The sequence below is a fragment of the Equus asinus genome, chromosome 20, assembly GCF_041296235.1.
Source record: "Equus asinus isolate D_3611 breed Donkey chromosome 20, EquAss-T2T_v2, whole genome shotgun sequence".
NCBI lineage: Eukaryota > Metazoa > Chordata > Mammalia > Perissodactyla > Equidae > Equus > Equus asinus.
Window position 1 is genome coordinate 37,624,589 of NC_091809.1, and position 15,645 is coordinate 37,640,233.

Genomic DNA, 15,645 nt, shown 5'->3' on the forward strand with positions numbered 1-15,645 from the left:
AGAGAAATTCCCTTGGTGTTTTCTGACTGATTTGGTGGGAAACTGCCCTATTTCGTGTGGCCATGAGGATCTAGGTTTGGAAGTCTAGAGCTGTCAGTTCAGAGCTGTGATACTGGTTTGAACCCAGTGAGGACAACCAGCTTGAGGGAACGAACCAGCATACACACAAAAGGCTGGAGAAAAAGTATGTTGTTGAATTAGTTTCTGGCTTCAACCCTGCCCAAGATCAGCTACAACCCTGATCTTTCCACGGTTGGTCAGTGAAGCCAATAACGTCTTTGGTAGGTCATGTTCTAGGTGAGTTTTGGTCACTGAAAACCACAGGGTTCTAGCAAACATGGCTTAAAACTCTTTCTTCAATTCTGTGATGTCATAATGTAGTTGATAAATACTTAGGAAGGATCCGGTATGGGCCAGGCACTCTGCTAAGTAATGGGGACCCAAGGGTGAGATGAAAATATGGCTCCTGTCTATATAGAGCTCCCTGTCTGGAGTTGTGCTGTACAATGTAGTAGCCACTAGCCACATTCAAATTTACAATAATTAAAATTAAGTAAAGTGTAATATTCAGTTCTTTAGTCCCACCGGACACGTGGTACTCAGCCACATGTGGTTGGTGGCTACCTTATCGGGCAGCACAGATACAGAACATGGATATCAACACAGAACACTGAATGCGACAGGTACCGCTGGTCTAGAGCCTTGCTAGTCAAAGTGTTATCCCTAAGACCAGCAGCACCAGCCTCACCTGGGAGCTTGTTGGAAATGCAGAATCTCAAGTCCCATCACAGACCATGGGAACCTGCGTTTCAACAAGATTTCTGTGACTTTGTTAAAGGAACCTCTGTTAAGTAGAGCCCTGGGGGGTTGGATGTTGATCCACAGTTCAACAGAAGACTGCAAATAGGGGCCTGCAAAAGAGTCAAGGGCCTGCAGGGAGGTCGAGGCAGAACACAAGGGGCATGTGCCTTTATTAGGGTCCAGGACTGGAGTGCTTTGGGGTCCCAGGCTAAGGCCGGATTGGTCAATTCAGACCAAAACCAGTGGGATTTTGGTACACTTCATGGCCTGGGAGCTACAAATTCTTATCACAATGGCTTTTGAGGGAGTCACGTCAGGAACTTCCACTTACTTAGGAGTCTGTGGACTGTTGTCTAGGGCGTGCACTCTTAGGAAGTTCTAACGTCAGTTCAAGGTGCCTGCAGGCCACTTGGCCACGTGAAGGGGATGCCGAGGCAGCAATACTGTGGAGTAGTTTAGCTAAACTCTCAACCAAGTTACCCACATGGTTCATGTGCACATGGGAGTTTGAGAAACCCTGTTCTGATAGCCACTCCTAGGTTAGCCTACCCTGCCTCCTCTGTCACAACCACCCTCCCATGAGCAAGAGTGGGGCCCAACCTTAAGGAGGACATAGATGGTCACCTGGCCACCAGCTCACTGACTTCTCAACAAGCCACAAAATTCACTCCGTTGGTGTCTGTCCATGGAGCAGAGGCTTGAAGGAATGACATCAATCCTCAGCTGAAAAAACTCCCTCCCATTGCACTCCCCAAGCTGATAAATAGGATTTGTGTTAATAACGACCACTAGACTTGGCGGAGGCGTGGCAGCATTCCCACTGTCGACTGAAATAAAGAGTCTAGGTAAAGGTTAAACGAAGGAGTTTATTTGATAATCCTGTATTACACCAAACATCTGAACTGTTCATCTTCAATTCAGTTTGGTAGCAATAGTGATTTGATAGTTGAGCCGTACGATTTCTTATTCCCTCCCAGTAAAAGCAACCCCTTCCCATATACCATATATTGTTTTGGACAGGAGTTTTTTGTTTTTCTTTTTTAAAGATTTTATTTTTTCTTTTTCTCCCCAAAGCCCCCTAATACATAGATGTATATTTGTGATTGTGGGTCCTTCTAGTTGTGGCATGTGGGATGCCACCTCAGCATGGCTTGATGAGTGGTGCCATGTCCATGCCCAGGATTTGAACTGGCAAAACCCTGGGCCACTGAAGTCGAGTGGGCAAACTTAACCACTCAGCCACAGGGCCGGCCCCAAGACAGGAGTTTTTATCATAGGCCAAGTAAGGGTTATTTCTGAATTCCATTGTGCCTGCAGGCATAGCCATATCCCTCTACATTGCTCATGTGGGGGATCGGAATTGGCCATCCCAAAATGTGTCTCTTTGGCATGAGGACTATTTTGGGCTGGTTACTTTTACAAACTACAGACATAGGAGAAGCTCTGAAAATTAGAATTTATTTACCCTTTGTAAGAGACATTTACATTTGTAATGGAAACCTCCATCTGTAAAGGTGTCTCCCTCTCTGTCCCAGGAAGCAGGGGGATGACCTTACCTCTAAAAACTCTTACCAATGCGGAAGGCAAGGACTTAAATCTGCGTAATAACCTCACTCTTGTTTACTATTCTTTTCCGGTCATCGCCCACAGCTGACTCCCCCACCTCTAACGTCCTCCTTTGCCTTTAGCTGAAGCTGGTATTTAAGGGAACAGCCTCTGCCATTTTGGCGAGTTGCTCAGTTTTCCTGATTCTCTCCCATGTACACATGTTATAAAGCCTTGTTTAATTTTCTCCTGTTATTCTATCTCATGAGAATTTAATTTGTAGCACAGCCAGAGGGACCTAGAGTGGGTAGAGGAATGTCTTCCTCCCCTACATTCACAACCTAGAACCAAAATAGCTTCCCCTCATGGCATAGTCTCACTGTGGCCAAGAAGGGCCCACCAGCTCGCTATAGGAAATATCCAATAGTTGTCATGGATGGTCCCTATCCCCACAAGTTGTGCCATCTTAGGAAATATTTTTGGAATGACTCTCGAAAGATCTTGTACTGTGTCTACATTTCTTTGCTTGTCTTCCACTCCTTGGTGTGTAACGTCATCCATAGGGTTTGTTAATCCTCCCTTTCCACCTGTTCCTTACCTTTAATTTTTGAGGCAATCATATGAATTAGCTGATAAAGATCTGAGAATCCTGGAACATAAATTCTGATTGTTAACTCAAATTCTTTAGCAATTTGAGTTCCTTCAGGCGTCTGGAAAATCCTTGGTTATGGCTCTTATTTCTGATTTGGCCCAAGGAGTACACTGGGGTGTCATATAGCTCCGCCTCCTTGCCTGGTTGCTGTTTTCTCTCAGGTGGGCAATAATGGCACAGGGGACTGGAAGTATCTGGCTGTGCCTTGAGTGGAGGTATTGGTGAGGGCAGAGGAGATAATGAAATGGCATCCAGACCTGGTGGCTCTGAAAGCAGCAGGTATAATGGGCGAGCTGTTAAAGGATTTACCAAGTTGGGTGCTGTGCTAGCTTCAGCAGTTTTCTTTAACTCAGAGACAGTCTCACATAGAGTTTTATTAATTAATTGCTCCATCACTTTCTCTCTTGGATGCTTCCAGTTACCTATCGAAATACGCATCCCATTCTGACTCTTTAGTTTTTTAGTTGGCTTTCCCCAGTTGCGTACACAAATACACTAGTTTGGGTAAGTTGAAACTGTCCCATTTTGGCTATTTTATAGTGAGATCTCCTTTAGAAATTTCTTTTAGGAATATTTAGGAAGATTCCTTTAGTACCATCCTCCCATTTAGGGAGCTATTTGCAAGTTTGTGCTCCATAAGTATTGACCATTAAATTTGCCAGAGCACTAGCAGACAGCTGGATGTCAGATGTCCTGACAGGTTTTGATGTTTACTTTCCCCTTCCGATCCAGCAAGCAAAACTAGTGGCTTAGTGTGGTAGATCAAAAGGGTGCTGCTTACAGGCACAGCTCCTCAGAGTGTCCCCAAGGAGTTCGTCCCACCCTTCTGGGCCTTGGTTTCTCCTGCTGATTGTCTAAAATAATCATAGGGCTCAGAGCACAGGTGATCATCCTACAGCACATCCCTGGACAAGCCGAATACTTAATTCCCTGGTTTGGAGTTCCCCGTGGGACCACTACACATCTTGAGAATGGATCTCAGACTCCAGTGGACTAGTCTCCGCTTGTCCCCTGGTCACCCAGAGGCACTGGCATTGCCAGCCAGAGGGAGCAAGTGTCTCTTTTCTTCGGAGTCAGCCAAGGCTGGCCCTCATTCACGAGTATTTTCGTTTTTGGCTAGCCAAACCAGTTCTCACTCGTCAAGGAGGCAAAAAGGGGAAAACTCTACTCAAGCCACCAGTTATTCTCCTTATTTTTCTTGGCTCAAAAGGCTGGAAACCCGAGCACCAAGTTTGGAATTCCCTTCTCTGAGAACACAGAGGGTAACCTGTCCCACGCGGATAAACACAAGACAACTATTGAATAGACTCAAAGACCTTCAACCTTTGGCTGGGAGGTCTGGGACCCAGGAAAGACTAACCCTGCCTCAGATGGAGCTCTGGGGAGCTGCGTGGGCTCAAAGGGTGCTTGCTGGTACCATGGCCCTGGGTCCCCTTCAGGCTCCAGGCGGTCTCAGGCAGTCTCTCTGGGTCCCTTCGTAGTTGTCAATTTGCCGGCTGAAATAGTGTGGGTAAAGGTTAGATGAAGGAATTTATTCAATAATCAAAGTGAGGAACTCGAGCCCTGGGGAGCAGCCCAGCACAGGATGCTGAGGGGGTGCCCTGAGGCCCACAGCCCCAAGTGCTGTTTACACACCTTTTAACAGAGCGCTGTCCAGGCCGAAAGGCCTTACACGTCTGACAGTCGTCTACTTCTAAGAGAACATGAAGTTTCTGGTTGTACATCAAACAAGGCTTGGAATGTGGGTGTTATCTGTGTGTGGAGGGAGGCAAGGACCAGGTCGCCCCTCTTTGCCTCGATCTCTGAGCAATGTGGCTGGGACACGTGAGAGTGAGGTCCCCTTTGTCCTTTCCTGTTGTGGATCTCTCCAGGGGACATCTTCAGTCACAACACGAGGAGCTGCAGGGCCATTCGGTCTCAGGCTGAGGCCTGCGCGGCCTGCACAGCACAGCGTGGGTTTCTGTACTGACAGAGCCTGTGCGGCTCACTTGCTGGATTCGCCGTTAGACCAGGGAGAAGGTCCCAAATGTCCTATCACAGGAGGCAGCCATGGGGCAGCCTCAGGCCCGGGCAGGGGCTGGGAGGGGGCCAGGTGCGGGGGGGGCTCTGCTACCCTCCACTGTGAGCTGCACAAACATCTGGTTCCAGCCCTGAGACTGCCCTGGCCCTCCTCGGGCCACACCTGGCCCTGTTTGTCCCCTGTCCCACGCCCCACTGACCATGGGCTTGATTTCTCTTCCCCTTACTGCTCCTTTTCTGTCACCCTAAGTTCGGGTTTAGGTCAGGTTAGGATTCGTTTTAGCCTGGGTGTTCTCAGGGTGACCAGCAGGGCCACCAGACCTGGGGGAGGCCATTCTCTCCAGTCCCGTTCCACGTCAGGCCTCGCGTCCTTCCGGGCCCAGGGCCTCTGTGCCCATCCCGTCATCTAGGAATCCTACAGTTTCCCAGCAGACTGGCCCTTGGAACCTCTCACCCAGCTCCTCCTTGAGCAGAGGGGAAGACTGGGGCTCAGAGAAGGAAAGCAACTTGCCCAGGGTCACACGGCATGTCAGAGGCAGACCTGGGGCCCAGGAGAAGAAAGCAATAACTGGGGTTGGTGAGGGTCATCATGGGCCAGGGAAGTCATAGGCATTGTCTCCTTTAATCTCCAAACCCACCCTGTGGGAGAGACACTCATTATTACTTCTTTCTACAGGGGAAACTGAGGCCCACAGAGGGGAGACAAGCCACCCAAGGTCAAGGGCTGAGAAGGGCTCATTGTGAGTGAAGGGACCCCTCCCTATTAGACCCTAGGGTCTAGGATCCCACCACAGAGTTCCCCTGGGCCCCTAGCCAGTCCGCTTCCCTCCTCCCAGCCATGGGGTGGAGGCGTGGCCTCCTTTCTGTACCCCTTAAGTGGGGTTGGGACTGGGGAATGATGCAGGGAGGTCACCCCAGGTGAGCAGTTTGGGAGCTTGGCAGAGGACAGCACTCCTTATGGCACAGCCCCTGTGAGCTCGACCAGGCCCCTGCCTCTCCTGGGGTGTTTCCCCATCCAGCTGATGGGACGGCCCAGGCTGGGAGTAGAGACACCCAGGAGCTGGCTCTGTCTTGCTCTTTGGGGTGCTAATCATTCTGAGCCTCAGTTTTCCTCCCTGTGAAATGAGATGATGATCCTGACCGTCAGCGTCATAGAATCCGTGAGTGGTTTAGCTGGATAATGTGTCCCCGTGTTTCATAAATGATACAAGGACAGTAGGCCATTCCATAGTGTCACAGGGCACAGCTGCCTTTTGAAATCTCAGATCTGGTCAGGGCTGAGGCCTTCAGGGGCCTCTACCCTCTGCCTCGCCTCCTCTGAGCTCCGTCCCTGCCTGTCTGCTGGGCTTTGGCTCTCCAGGCACTCCGGCCCACTGACTGGGCTCAGCCTCTGTGTTCCTGCCCTTCCCCACCTCAGCCCTGCCTGCAGCACAGACCACCCATCCACTGTCCACCTGGGAGATCTCCTGTGTACCCCCCCGGGGCCCTGCCCTGGACCTGGATCCCAGCATCCTCTCCACGTCCCCTCTCTGCCCAGAGGTCACTGTCTGTGTCTGAGTCTCCTTCCTCCCCAGGGCAGGGCTTGGCCACGGGGTGCAGAATGCAAGGGCTTTCTGGGTGGCGAGGATGATGGCGGGCCAGGTGGCGCAGGAGACAGGAGTCTGGGGTCTTCGAGGCGGAGTGGTCAGGGTCCCTCAATGGGGGCCTGGGTACGCCAGCTGAGGGGTGCTGCAGTCCCCCTCTGTGTCTTTGCTCATGCTGACCCCCAGGACACCCTCCTCCCTCTGCCCCCCCAGCCCCAGAGGTCCAGCTCCCAGGCCCTGTTTGGAGGTGGCTGAAGTTGCTGCTGCCACCAGACCACCTTTGCTGACTGTGCAGGACCCTCAGTGTCCCCCACCCCTTGTCATCCTCACGGAGGTCTCATTTGTGCTGTGAGTCTCAGGCTGCACACGGACAAGTCTCCCCAGGGACCCCAGAGCCACAGCGCCCTCCCTACTCCCTCAGTGAACTAGCAGGTGCCTTCCAGGTCTCACTTCAGCCTCAGCTGGACCAGCCCCACCCTGCCCGGGACAAGAAAAGCCAAGGGCCCCACACAGCCCAGGCCCCCAGGAGGCCTCAGGGATGGTGGATGTGGCTGACCAGTCTCATGAGCGACCAGTCTCGTGTGCTTCTGGGCCTCACATTATCTCTCCAGACCCTGGGCTCCCAGGGCAGCCATTGCGAGGGGCCACATTTCTCCTCCCCTCCCCATATTTGGCCTAACTCCCCCAAAGTCCCCAGCCTGGAGTAAGCAGGTGAGATGTGACCCAGTGTGCCACGTCCCGCCCTGCCCACCCAGGGCTCCTCTGAGCTCCGAGTACCTGGCTGTGCCCCATGGTCGGCTGCAGCTCTGCTTCCTGGGGGCCTGGGGAAGGCACAGGATCCACAGGGACACAAGATTCTGGAACAGAAGATGCCGCTCCTAACTGCTGATTGACCGTGATCTTGAGACACTGCCCAGCTCAGCCTGGTTACAGGGGCCGGGGTGGCCTTGGTGCTGGGATGTGGGCCCCTTCTCCAGCTGGGCTGCTGGAATCTTCTGGAGCTGGACCCCCCTCCTTCCCCAGGGAGAGAGAAGCACCTGCTGCCAGGATGGAGCTGGTCTTGGGGTTTCCCAGCTATTTCGGGCATCAGGGACTCTTGGTTTCGCCAGGCCAGCTGCACTGGGTTAGGGCGTGAGGCCAGTGGAAAGCCATCCCAGGGGTGCTGTCCTGAGGCCTGCTGGGGCCGGAACAGCCCAGTGATAACAATAGGCTCCCGCAGAGATGAGCAAAACGCCCATTTTTCATCTGACCATTCCTTCCCTCCCCGCAGGGAGTGAGGTTCCATTATTATCAACCGGTTGCACAGAGGGGAAACTGAGGCCCTATGCCACCAACTCCAGCTGCGGGGACCTGGCCCTGAGTCAGGACTGCTCCCAGCCCCTGGCTGCCTCCAGCTACTCGGACATCTCCCCTCAGGAGACCCGGGCTGGATGCTCTCTGGCCCCCTCACCCCCGGTTCATTTTCCCCACTGCACGGATCCTGTGTCCTGTCCGACAATGTTCACTGTCCATTAGGCTTATTCCCGTGTCCCCCAGATGTGAGTGCTCCTAGCAGGGCTGGGCCTGGTTGCCCACCACTGTGGTCCTGCACACAGTAGGTGCTCAGGAAAGAGATGTTGAACAGACGACTTGGCTCTGGGCAGTGTCTACACTGGAACCTCAGCCACAACAGGCCATGGTCCACACTAGAACTGAGTCGGAGCCCCCATCTGACCAGGGACACCTGAGAACGGGGCCCACTTGGCGGGTCTGGGGTCCCACCTTCTCCAGCCTGCTCTGACCTGCAGCCCCGGGGCCAGCACCTCTTCCCTCAGAGAGACGCTCTCTGTTGCCCGGCCCACGGCAGCCCTTCCATCCTCTGCTGGGAGCCAGGCTGGGGTCTGGCCACAGCTTCCTCCCTCCTCCCGGAATGGTCAGGAGACCCCACCATCTCCCCACGCAGGCTGGACACTGGCCAGGCTGGGGTTGCCCATCCTAGTGAGGACCTGTGGGTGGTCTAGGCTCCGGTGCCCAGAAAAGCCCTGGGCACAGTGGATGCTCAGTGGATGCCCAGTGGACGTCAGTCCTGACATGAGATGTCCCCAGCCTGGAGCCTGAGGAGCAGGAGGGACCTGGGATGTTGACGTGGCCACAAAAATAGGGTGTTACGATGAGGGTGTGGCTTTGTGGAAACAGACGCATGGTGGGTGCTCTGGTGGGTGTGCTGTCAGCTACTCTGTCCCTAGAGGGACATGGGGACTGACGACGTCAGTTTTGTGACACTGACCACAGAAGTCTCCCAGCCCTTCCCCAGGCCCCTGTCCTTGTTGTCCTGAGACATTCTCCCTGATTCCTGTCTATTTCCCCGGGACAAGGGCTGCCCAGAGGACCTGTCCCTTGCTGGTCCCTGTCACGCGGTGCTGTCACTGAGTAGGAAATGATGTCAGGGTCACACTTGGGTCTCTCACAGGTTGGGCTGGTGTGAGCTCACACCAGAGCTCCAGTGGGACCCATGGTGACCAGGAACCCCATGGTGACCGCCTGCGTGTGGGCCCTGGTGAGGCCGCTGACTCCCATCGTGGCGCCTCAGTCAAGAACAGACCCATAGAGCACTTGATGGCTCTGTGTGGTGTGCAGCACGGCACCATGCAGGGCTGGTGGCTGGCCTTGGGCCTCCTCCGTTATAGGGAGCATTGTTCAGTCATTCAGCAAACAGCTGCTCCAAGCTTGGGTGACCAAAATTTATTGTCCAAACAGGGACATTTATGGGAGTGGAAGGGGCACTGTTAATAATTATGCCAGGACACAGGCATGAACTGGGAATGTCTGGGGAAATTGAGGATGCAGGTCACCCCCAGAGCCTGGCCTGGGCCCGGCCTTCCAGGGGAGGCCGGCAATTGTGGGATTCCTGTCAAACAGGGTTAGGATCGCTGTGGTGCCAGGGGACCAGCTGGCTTTTCCGAAACACTGATCCAAAGACTGGCCCTGCCCCGACCCCACTAGCCTCCAGCACATCACTGTGTTTATGTCCCCGAGGCCAGTCCACAATTCCTGAGGGTGACCATGTAGGAGCAGAGGCTGCCCAAGGTGGCCCCAGAGGGAGAGAGTCCTCACAGGGTCTCCTGCTCATATGAGGAGGCGCCTCTCGGGGACGTGGCACAGGAGTGCCTTGAGGAGAGTCCCAGCCGCTGCGGCCAGGTGGATGCTGGTTTGGGATGCTCATGCGTGTGCAGCTGGGGACCCTGGGCAACTGGCCCTGCTCCTCCCACACGTCCTACTTTGGAGCCACAGGGAGGAGGTTGATGTGCCCTCCAGTTACGGATGGGCTGTAGGACACAGAACCTGGCTGGAGGCCACAGAGACTCTGAGAAGAGGCTCATGTGTTGGGAGGGAGGGGGTGAAGGAGAGCCCACTCTGAGATGTGGACAGTTGTTGTCATGCTGTGTCATGTGTCACTAAACCAAAGGGCATTACAGGGGACAGTTGACAGATCATGGACCCCCCTGAAGCTGTATTATTATTATTTTTAAATCGCTCTTGAACTTTAATTCCTTTTTTTTTTTTTTTTTGGTGAGGAAGATTGGCCCTGAGCTAACATCTGTTGCCAATTTTCCTCTCTCTCTTTTTTCCTCCCCAAATTCCCCCAGTACACAGTTGCATATCCTAGTTGTAGGTTCTTCGAGTTCCTCTATGGGGAAGGCCACCTCAGCATGGCTTGATGCTAGGTCGGCCTGGAGGATCTGAACCAGTGAAGCTGGGGCCACCTAAGGGGAGTGTGTGAACTTAACCACTGGGCCACGGGGCCGGCCCCTGAAGCTGTATTTTCAAGGTGGCTGGAAACCTGGGTTTGGAACTTTGTGTTGGGAAGTAGGTTTCGCCTAGTTTGCGGGGCCTCGAGTCTGTTTCATTTGTTTCCTGGTGAGTGTCCCTGTCCCCACGAGACACAGGCTGGGGGCAGACCCCCCTTCCCGCTGCTGCTGGGCTCAGTGAATACTATGGGGTGAAGGGGTTCCCCTGCCCAGGCCTGGCTGGGCCACACTCTCTAGGTGCCTTTGCAGGCCTCATAGGGGACCTGGCAGATGGGACAGTCACCCAGCTCAGCTCAGTCAGAGCTCTCTGGCCTCCCCCAGGTCCCAGCTGTCCCCTTCCCTAGCTCCCCCAGGGCCCCTCTGCCTACCAGAGGCTATTCTGGGCTCTGCTTTTAGGCTGTGGAGGAAGCCACCAACCCCTCTCCCCCTCAGCCTGGCCTCCAGCAAGGAGGAGGCTCAGAAGGGAGGGGGCTGCCCAGGGTCACACATGGAGGCAGGGTGGGGCCAGGCCAAGCCCCTTCCCTGGCCTGCCAATCTTTTCTATTCCAGGAGGGGCTTACCCAGTGTGAACCACCTGGGGCCCTGGGGCCCTCACTCCCTCGAGGGCTGCCCTAGCTCTGAGCTGGGTAGGGCAAGCCCAGTGCATCCATCATGGTCAGTGTCCCCTCTGTGAAATGGGTAATGACATCCCTAACAGGCACTTGGAGGCTCCACGAGGGACTGTCACGTGCCTGGAGAGATGCCCGGTGACAGCAGCTCGGGGCATCCCCTAGACGTTTCTGTTGGTTCAGTCTTATCCCAAGTGTGTGGGTAGATGCTTGTGCTGCATCAGATGCTCCCTGGGCTGGGAGCTGACCTCGGGGGCTTGAGGACAAAGGTGGAGTCAGGGATGCTCTCTAAGGCTGTGCCCCCCATCACGTCAGCTCTTCCAGGGCAGGTGGTCCTCATCTTCTTGCATCCAGCCCTGGCCCACAGCAGTGCTCACCAAGAGTTTGTTAAATGAGTGAGTGAGTGAATGAATGAATGGCACGTCACGCAGGGCTGAGGAGCCATGGAAAGAGCTTAGGGGGCAGGTCAACCAGCAACTCGCCATGTGACCGCAGGCAGCTCCCTCCCTGCAACCTTCCTCCTGCCATCAGAGCCTCACTTCTTCTTACCGCACGAAAATGGGGCTCTCCTATCCAATGCATGTAAACAAGCCAATTAATTACAGCATCAGCTTCCAGGAAAAGAAATCAGTTTTATTCCGTGAGCTCCATCTTCAGGGAGACAGGGTGTGTGTGCCCTGGGTTGTGTCTCTTTGATTCAAGATTTGGGACAAAATTTAAGAGGTTCGGGAGAACAGGCTGGTGTGTGGAAATGCTGGTGGGACAGGTTTTGATTTGTGGGCTTCAAGCATTTATGGGGAGGTTCTAAACATTTATGGTGAGGTGGGGAAGGAATTTTAACACCAGATCTTCCTGGAGGACGGAGCCCTCACTTCTGATGAGAGTCCGACTTTCAGATTCCAGTCACGTCCTGGTCCTCTGGTTTCAGAGGTAGCAGAATCTTGGGATCTGCAGTCATTTCAGGTCAAGATTTCTTCTGTGCATGCTCTGGCTCCATGACTTTGCACATTTTCTGAGAGGCACTTTCTTAATCACTCTGTTGATAAGGGATGGAGCCCGTCTGAACTGGCTCTAAATGGCCCCGTGGTTACGTTCTCTCCTCTGAAATGGGCACACAACACGTGCCCTGCTTTGCACAGGAGTCTGTTGTCCTCGTGGGGCCAGCTGACACAGGTCTGATGTCCTCAGGTCGCAGGACTCTGGGGGAGGTCAGACTCAGGATGACAGAGGATGGGGGGGGCTTTCGAGGCAGCCCCTGGCTGAGAGGAGAGGAGCGTGGAGCCTGCACTGGGAGCTTGGAGGTAGGTGTGGGAGGAGGTCTTTGGAGAGGGTCGGGGGTGGCCAGCACCTCCCTGAGCCTGTGGGCCTAGTGGACGTCGAGCCAGGGGTGGGTGAGAGACTCCTGGGTCCGTGGATGTGGCAACGCAGAGTTCTGCAGCTTCCTGCCATGCCCTGGAGGGCCCCACTTCCCAACTGACTGACCCACTGTGTGCTTGCTTTCCTCCCTAAGAGGCCGCTGTTCTGAGGTGCAGAGGAAGGGGCACAAACCCACAAACTCACACCCTAGTCACACACACAGCCCCAGATGCTGACAACTCTACGCACAGGCATGGTGGCACTCCAACTGTCACACTCACCATGTTCCCATGCTGATCTTTGCTCTCACTGTGCTGAGAACAGAGGGCTGAGGAAACCAGGTCCCCCCACTCCATAGAGCCTTGAGGATGCCTCTGCCAGAGGCCGAGGGGGTCTGCGTGCTCAGCACCTTCTCCTGGCACAGCACAGGTACGGCCTCCTCATGAGGGAGGGGGACTTCAGTCAGGGGACCTGGGTGCCCACCATCTGTGCAGCCCTGAGCACCTGAGGAACTCGAGCAGGTGGCCTCAGCTCTGGGAACCTAGGTCTCCTCATCCGTAAGGTATGGGGGATATTAACACCTTCCCTCCTGGGTGGTCTTGGGATCACAGGAGGTAAAGCACCTCAGACACCAGCACAGTGCTTCCCTCAAGTAGCACTCGGTCACTGTCCTCATGGCAGGTGAGATAACAGGGCAGCAGAGCTGGGGACAATCCCACAACCAAGCAGCATCCATCGAGGGGCTCAGTGATGCCCACCCTGCACCCAGCTAAGCCTCTGAGGAACTGATGGGGGTGCAGCCCCTAATGCTTGCGCCCACCATCTGCTGGTGACTTGGTCGTGTAAGCTCTGCTGGGGTCATGCACCCACCATGCGGCCCAGGGTTGTCGAGCCCGAGGCAAGTCTGAGAGATCAGGCCAATAAAGAACCAGTCGAGTCCTTTTTAGATCCAGTTTACGATTATGTGGACAGAGAAAGAAAGACTAGCAGAAGAGGCCAGTTTCCCATGGCCCTGATGGGCTGTGATGGGACACCCTATTGCGGAGGGCCCCATTTCATCCTGCAGCTGTGCCCTGGGGTCTGAGGCCCGAAGCCTCATTCCTCATCCTGACTGGGAGGTGATGAGGAGCTGTCTGCTGACAGCCTCCAGGGAGACGGGGAGAGTGGGAGACGCCTGGGAGCAGCTCCTCTCAGTCCCCCTCGTCCTTGTCCCTGATCAGCTGCAGCTGAAGCCATACCAGTGTGTGACACTGACCCACTCAATCTCCAGTTGCTGTGCTGGACATGCAGTAAGCCCTTCACTGAGACACGAGGGCTTGGAGAAGGAGGAATGTTTATTCGAATTGACCAAAATGAGAAGGCAGGAGGAAAGGTTCTCTCCTATCCACCTTCACAAGAGAAGAAAGCAGGGGATTCTATAGAGCTCAGGGGCTTGAGAGGAGGAGTTCTAGAGAAACAAGGGGAAATCTGTTTCTTTCAGTCCAGGTAAGCCCTTGGGCAGTCAGACTTCTGCACGTCAACTGCACCTGGGGGCTGCTCACCTGTCGATGCCGCTCCCTTGAAGACATTCTTTTTCTTCTGCAAAACAAGCTCATAAATCCTTGTGACCCTTGAGTCACCCCTCGGGTCAAACAAGAAAACAGCAAATTAACAACATTAACTTCTTTTCATCTGTGTCTGGGTTGGGAAGCACGTGGAAGGGTAACCGCGTTCTTACTGAATATTGACAGTAACCCTCAGGTACCTGGCTTCAAGAGGAAGGCCAGGGAAGGTCATGAGGGAAGAGGAAAGAGCTAACTGCAGACCTTGAGGAGGGGTGGGCTCTGTCAGGTGTGTGGGGACAAGGAATGGCATGCCAGCAAAGGGAACAGCAGGAGCAAAGGTGCAGAGGGTGAGGCAGTGCGGCCTTTAGGGATCTGAGTCAGTTGGAGTGGAAGGTGTCGGGGAGGTAGAGGCAGCAGGAAATGCAGCCGGGTCTGGGGAGGGGCAGATGCCCAGTGGCCTTGTGTCAGGCTTGGCATTTGGACTTTATCGTCAAGACCTGGGGTTTGGCTGGGCAGGCCCCTTGCCAGGTAATGATCGTCCTGGTGTTGGGGCAAACAAGGGTGAGCCCTGCAGGGAGCCTCCCCTCCCAGAACTGGACTGAGGTGGGGTCTCCAGAAAGAGGAGACCCTCCCTGGCACCTCTCTCAAGTGCCCTCACCCTAATTTTTGACCACAGGATGTGGGAGGGGCCTGAGGAACCCAGCCACTCCAACCTGAGGCCCCTGTCCCCCTCGGTCTCTTGTCGACCCCAACAACTCTGTCCCGGGGCAGGGGACCTGGGTGTGAGGGGCTCAGAGCTCTCCAGGGAGGAAGCTGGACTAATCAGGAGAGCCCGGCGGGAACCGGGGTCTGGGGCTGAGATCTGGAGCCGAGCGGCCCAGGTTCTGGTCCCTGCTGTGACCTCAAGCAGGTCACTCAGGGTCTCTGGGCCTCGGTGCATCCATCCATAGAAGAAAATCTTAATAAGATCTTCATCCAAGAGTGATTTGATGGCCGAGAAGGAAGGTCTGGAGAGCAGTTAGCCGGAGGGCCAGCGGGAAGAAATGCCCCAAGCTGAAGCGAAAACCCAAGTCCCTTCCCTGGGACCCCAGGAGGAGGAGGGGCCCCAGGAGACCAGGGAGGAAGGAGGGCTTGACCTGGGCAGGGTGGCCCTCAGGAGTGGCCCAGACTGGGGACTGAGCAGGACGCAAAGGGAGAGGAACTTGGGAAAAGGTGTCTTGAGTCCCAAGATCTGGGAAATGGGGCTGCGGTCAGCAAATAAGCCACCCCGAGGGTCTCCGCATCTTAGCCCCCAGCACCTGTGAACGGGGCCCTCCATGACAACAGGGATTGTGCAGATGTGATGGGGTTAAGGACCTTGAGATGGGGAGATTACCCTGGAGCGTCTGGGGCCCCACGTGGGGTCTGTCTGAGGGAAGGACGAGGCCAGAGCATCAGTGAGAGGACATGTAGGATGGAAGGGGAGGACGGAGAGAAGGGGAGAGACTGAAGACGCTGCCTTGGGCCTTTGAAGTTGGACAGAGGGGCGGCAAGGCAAGGAGTGTGGGAGCCTCCAGAAGCCGGAAAGGGCCAGGGGGCAGGTCCTCCCTGGACCCTCCAGGAGGGCGACCAGCCAGCTCCTTGACTTCAGTCGTGAGGCTCATTCCGGACTTCTGACCTCAGACCTGCGAGCGAATAAATGCATGTTGTTTAACCACCAAGTGTGTAGTGATGTTATAGCAGCCGCAGGAGACTAACGCAGGAACCAAG